This window comes from Argopecten irradians, chromosome 13, assembly GCF_041381155.1.
Source record: "Argopecten irradians isolate NY chromosome 13, Ai_NY, whole genome shotgun sequence".
In the NCBI taxonomy this organism is placed as follows: domain Eukaryota; kingdom Metazoa; phylum Mollusca; class Bivalvia; order Pectinida; family Pectinidae; genus Argopecten; species Argopecten irradians.
In genome coordinates, this window is record NC_091146.1 from 28,228,769 (window position 1) to 28,235,280 (window position 6,512).

The 6,512-nt window shown below is 33.9% G+C and overlaps 1 long non-coding RNA gene across 2 annotated transcripts; it reads left to right on the forward strand.

The window, feature by feature from the left end:
* Window positions 1-707: 707 nt before the first annotated feature.
* On the forward strand, window positions 708-6,512 carry LOC138306487 (uncharacterized). Of its 2 annotated transcripts, none has more exons than XR_011205877.1 (5): window positions 708-790; window positions 5,603-5,662; window positions 5,802-5,861; window positions 5,981-6,054; window positions 6,145-6,512. It is a non-coding gene; the product is annotated as an uncharacterized lncRNA (long non-coding RNA). The 2 variants fall into 2 exon arrangements; XR_011205878.1 differs by having other exon boundaries at window positions 717-918.

The following is a 6,512-nucleotide window of genomic DNA, read 5'->3' on the forward strand; positions in this document are numbered from 1 at the left end:
TTGGACGGTGGAGCATCCTTAAATGAGAGAAAAAAATACAAAATTAATTCATAAGTTTTTAACAAGTACATTTTCTGAAGATAATTAGTATAATGAGTCGCATATTCACTTGTAATTTGAAATGCAATAAGTGTGTATATAGCTATTTATAAATTCTGATAGAAGACATTATCATAAATTTTGCCGAATACTTTATTGTCAGTAATTTCAAAAATGTGTGTAAGTAAGTTCTTTGAAATTCATGAATATGCAAATTATATATATCGATTTAAAGGGTAGTTCACATACTTTATTTTGTGACCAGTGAAATGCATCTTAATTAAAAGTACGCAATAAAGCGCACTTTTAAGATAGAAATGTGACAGTAAGTAAACCGAGTGATCTAAATGAAACCGGCGTTATACCTGAACGCTGAAATTATAAAAGTGTCATCCAGGTAGGGCGTTGTCGATAGCTCATACAACATCTAGTCAACCCACTAATAAAGTTTGCTTAACACATTCGCATTCCGTTACTTGTAAATATCAAACAAACCTAAGATATGCTTTGTTGATAAATCTTATCAGCTAAACTACCAAACTCGATTCTAATAATTTCACCTCAGAATATCAGTCGTAATTCACAGCAGTAGTAGAAATATATGAAGACGAAGTGGTATTTATTATACATTACCTGTGACGACGTGTCGTTTACGACTCCACCCATGCATACCTGTGTAGGTGACATTATTTATATACGGGTAGTTTAAAGGTCAGTGACCATCGCCCTGATGGTATGGCCGTCTAACCAGGTATAACACAATACAGGAATAATGATATGTTTTCCATTAGATCCACTCGATACGATTTAGAGAGTAGCGCTTAATTACCGCGAAGCACCGATCGGCTGTCACTACATTGTGACTATTATAAATTTGAGGTATTTCAATTATAAATCATCGAAAATGTATTTTTAGTTTAGTATCTTGTTTTAGGCATATTGACAACGACATGGACTTAATAAACACTGTGTTTTTTTATGTAAATAATTATGCTTTTATAAACAGTGAACAATGCCTTATATACATACTGAATTGACTTAGGGTAATATAAACACTTGTGTATAGTTACACTGTGACCGCAAATTCGCTTTCATAATAGTGTATTGATATATTCAATGATTATGGGGATATCGTGAATTAACTACAAAATATTTTCAATAATATCTAATTACCCAAACTAAATACAATAAATTATAACACTGCTTAGTTGCCTACTATTCACATTATCAAAAAAACCAAATTAATTGCTGCATTTTATAAAGGGTAGCGAAATGAATTCATGAGAACCAATGTTCATTTCATTGGAAATGTTAGGTAAATGTTTCTTTCATTGGAAATGTTAGATAAATATTCAGAACTACACTAGGGTATTTGTGGGAAAGAGAAATGTTCAGAACTACACTAGGGTATTTGTGGGAATTATATTTATCTCGTACTACACCGATATGAGATAGGATATAAGTACTTAGCGTCGTGTGTACTGAAGCGGCACAGGTATTTGTACATTCATTCAAAGCTTGTTAAACCTGCTGATTGACCTCGGGCATTCCATTCACAACAAAGGCTCATTGGTCATTAGAGAAGAACCGACGACCGCTGGATGAACTTACCTGTTCATATGGGATGACACGCCTAGTCATTAAGAATACACACGCTTAAGATACAGGTAGACTGTAGACATCTCCTGTAATAATAAAACATGCACTGTAATCAAAATACGTTCATTTCCGTAATCAATCTTATTGTAAAGATATCATGTCGATGTTCGTAATCACTCTTATTTGAAAGTTTTCATGTCTATTTTCGTAATCACTCATTGTAAAGCTATCGTGTGTATGTTCGTAATAACTCGCATTGTAAAGATATCATGTCGATGTTCGTATCACTTTTACTTTAAACGTATCAGATGTATGGGGGAGTAATTCAATACTTCAACCATTGTCATTAGTCTATGTGGCCGAACATTCCACATAGACATTTGGATAAGCTTAATTTAAAACACATGCGTAAAATGTGATTATTTTAAACGTCCTATTAACAGCCATGGCCATTTAAAGTGTACACGGAATGGTTTGGTATATAAGGCTAAATAAATGTGTCATTGTATAAAATTTAGAATGGAGAAAAGTACGAGTTTTCATAGCGAATACGGTATTAGAGATAATGCGACTTTTCTCTAGAACACACCTGAAGCCCCAAGCCATTGACCCCGATTCGGGACCCCTGACCTGTGACGTCACGAGGACAACGGGACCTACTCTACTCGCATAAGATAGAGTGGCGATTTTCTGTGTCTGCCATCTAATATTTTTACAGACACAAGTACCTGTTGTACATGTCCGATACCTATTTAATATTATTCTCAATCACAGATATGAGTTTGGAATACGCTTGAAAATAGGGATTTATACCATGCATATATTGATGTACCTGTCGTAGATAAATGAACATTTCTGCACAATATTATACAGTGTACAACATAATGTGTATAATAATCCACGTACGTTGTAAATCTACGGTATTTGGAACCACATATACATGAATATTATGTAAGAGATTCTTGACTATGCTATCCAAAACCCGACTCGGGTCGTTGTACTGGTCAAAACCCGCTTTACAAATTTCTGACTTTTTCATTTTAAACCTACCCATACGAATTAAGTTATGATTCTAAACAGAATTTTTTGCATATATGTAAATGCATCTACTAAAATGCGTTATATCTGAAATCGATCCATTTTTTTGACGAAATACATTCAGCTTTCATATAATACAATACATCCGACGACTTGTTGATATTTCGCTCAAGTTCATTTATTAGTGTCTTTAATTGAAAAAATAAATCATGCACGAGTCAGACGAAAAAAAGACTGAAGATGTCTATGTCTAATCCAAGTTGCAGATATCAAGTACAGAACAAAATCAGAACTGTACTTCCGAATAGCCAATGTCGTGTTGCGTTTATCTCTTTACCTGTATACTGCAGTAACTAAAGCGCGTGGTCAACCGAGACTAATGAGGGGTCTTATAACCAGATTACGTAAGAAAGGTGTTTAGTGACCAGTCACGCTTCGTTGATTAGCTCACGTCAGGTGTCAAAAGTAAGATCACGGGTAAGTTATCGATGGACAATCATTTAATTGCTGTATAATGTCATATTTGTTTACACTTATTAATCCTTGGTTTACAGTAAAATATACCGTTCGAACATAACATATAAAAAGTGTATAAATCACTAGATGTATACATAATTGTATATTTCAGAATGACCAATGTATACATTTGTCTCGTATATATATTTCTAGTTTATATGTATATGTATTCTTATAACAGAAACTACAAAATTATTTACAAATGGCATGTCGAGAAAGAACAATGCAAATATGATGCACAATGTCAGAATTTTGATATTTCTGATAGTTGCTAGATTTTGGATGTCCAATTCTTATCGATCATTATATAATACTAATAATGATAATCTATATAACCAATAAATGTACTGTTGAATATTGTTAAAATAACACATGTTCTCATACATGTACTTGTACATGTAGCTATAAAAGGAAGATAGACTCGTTACAGCTATAAATGAATTATGTATTTTAAATTCAATTTCTCAAGTGGTTTATTTTTTTAATTTACTCCCCCTCCTAATTTATGTCTATGATATTTACGTGTATTGAACTATGAAATACATTTAACACCTTTTCTTTTCGTTATGCTGATTCTTGAAATCTACAGAAACATATTCAAATGGATAATTATATGACCATCATTTTTCGAATTCGTCTCTTTTTATATGACATTATGAAAAATTGAATATTTCCCAGGTTTGATAATTTAGTAAGCTGTTAAAGAAGAGATAAGATCTCTACTTAAAAGTTTTTACACAAGGTACACCTGGCTTATACCAGAAACATAAATAACTTATAATTTCCGCTAATCTACTTATGTATTTAGCATGATTTCACTTGCAATATTTCCTATTTTATATATAATTAAATCTTCACCATAACTGTATACTGTATATATATCTGTAAAATTCTCGTAACCCGGGCCCATTTTAGGAATACAATATGTCCACCTTTGTGCTATAACCCCACTACGAAAAACACCTCACTGCCGTTTGTCCTCGTGACGTCACACATCCGGTTATTCCCCAAATCAGCGTGAGCGGGCCGATTCCCTGATTAGCAGTTGATATACAGGTAAAAATCGAGCACTTCGGAGGGCGGTATCTCGGTTACTGAAGCGGCGGCCGATTTGATGCGGTTTTCAACATTCTTGTCAGGCAGATCAAACAGAATAACATATCTGAATATCATTTTCCATTCCGTGTGCACTTTAAGGGCGGCCTCCCATGAATACAGTGTGTAGCGTGTGTGAAGTGAGAGATGTATGTTTTGGGAGACTGCGGTGTGTTCGTGTTGTGTCATCTTGTATAGTGGAACTGTTGTTCTTTTATAGTGCTATATCACTGAAGCATACCGCCGAAGACACCAAGTTACACTACCCACTGTATGTTGAACGCTAAGCAGGACTACAATCTGATTGAAATACAGATCCCAATAACCACTCCGTTCAATCTAACGTAGTGATAATAAGGATCTGTATTTTAATCAGATTGAGCAGGATTAAAAACTACCACTTTTTGATGCTGTGAAACAGCAATCATAGGGTACAATCATAAGCCCGAGCACATCAAAACATAATAACAGTTCACGATGAAAACTTGCTGTTTTGTAACTTTCACACCCTTATTGCAGGTTAAACATAATAAAACACTCATTATCGTGTGTAAAGTGCGAGGTGTGTGTTTTGGGAGGCTGTGGTGTCTTCTTGTATAGTAACACTCCCCACCGGGTCACAATATACCGACAACGGGCGAACCAGTCGTCCTACTCCATGTACCTAACGCTAAGCAGGAGTAAAAACTACCAATTTTTGATGCTGTGAAGGATTTCGCTATCAATTTGCAATTCTATTTTAACCTATAGTCTCACCGTTGTCAATTTTATTGTAACGTTAGAGGAAAAGATGTAACGTTAGAGGAAAAGATGAATCTTGAGAAAGCGAATCTTTTGAGGTTTCGTGTTACAGACTTTTCATCCATTACCTCACTTATCAATATTAACCTAACGGTTCAACTATCTTATTATTCTGGTTTTAACATTGTAGTAGGAAAATTTTAAGTGGGGTTCCCTACCCACGCTAGTAATAATTGTATGGGCTTTTTTTAAGTAGCGTCCCCCACCCCTACCCAACGCTAGAAATAATAATAAAAAGGGCCTATTACGGTGTTACGGAGGAGGATCATATACAGTAAGTCTACATGTATACACTAAATACATTTAAATCAATAAAAAGGCCTCCCTGTCAGTTGTATATGGAGAAATAACAGAGTATATGTATACATATGATAAGCATGTCACAGGTCACGCAATATTTACATACTATAAAGAAATTTGTAAATACTATGGAGAACAAGATTTTTTATAAGATTTGTGCTATGCCCAGCTGTTGTTTCCGTAGACGTAAACTCATCCATTTGTATTTACTTAGAATGGTATCTGATGAGAGAACGAGTGCCCCTTCATATATAAACGATACGGATTACTCCGAGTAAGTATATTTGTCCCTATGTGGCATTTCAATGTCATTTTCGTTATGTAATGAGTTCAGTTATTACATGGTACCTTCTGATTATGATCATAAATTGTAAAATATCATTTGTATTTCTTCAATATACTATTTATTGCAGTATATCTGATGGCGAGGATGACAAATACGACGACGAGGAGCGCCAAAATGAAGCTGCAGTGTATGTATTTATAAACTTATTCATATTTTTTAAAATCATATTTTTATTATCACATTGATATTATCCTTTTAGTAATATTTGGGCCTCTTGTTTCACATGCTTTTTTTTATTTATTTCAGTGACCTGTTCTTTCCAACTGGTATGGTGGAAGAAGGCCAGCAGTGTGTGATATCACAGTCCATTTGACGGAAAAGTAAGTTATGAATGTTATTTTTCATTCAATTCCTGATTTTCATCTTTTTGTCGTAATAACTTTTTATCAATGCTTTTTTGTCCTTTTCAGCATTGTCTGGACGAATTACAAGCAACTTTTAATGGACAAGATCCACTTTCATGAACAGGAAATTGGAGATCACAGAAGAGATCTCCATTAAACTAAAATTAATTACTAATGGATGTCTATTCATTGGAAGATGTGAAGTGTTTCGTAGTGTTTTTCCCCATTGTATTAGTGCATATGGATAATCAGTGCTACAGTACACATGAAGGTAAAATAATATAATTTATGTAATATCTGCTTTGTTCATAAAGAAAAGTATTTATTACTTATTTGGTGAAAGTGTTTTTTAATGAAAACTTATACCTCTAATTTGAATATGGAAATTCTAACTACAGGCTATCCATGTGTTAATTCAATGGGAAAAACAATAG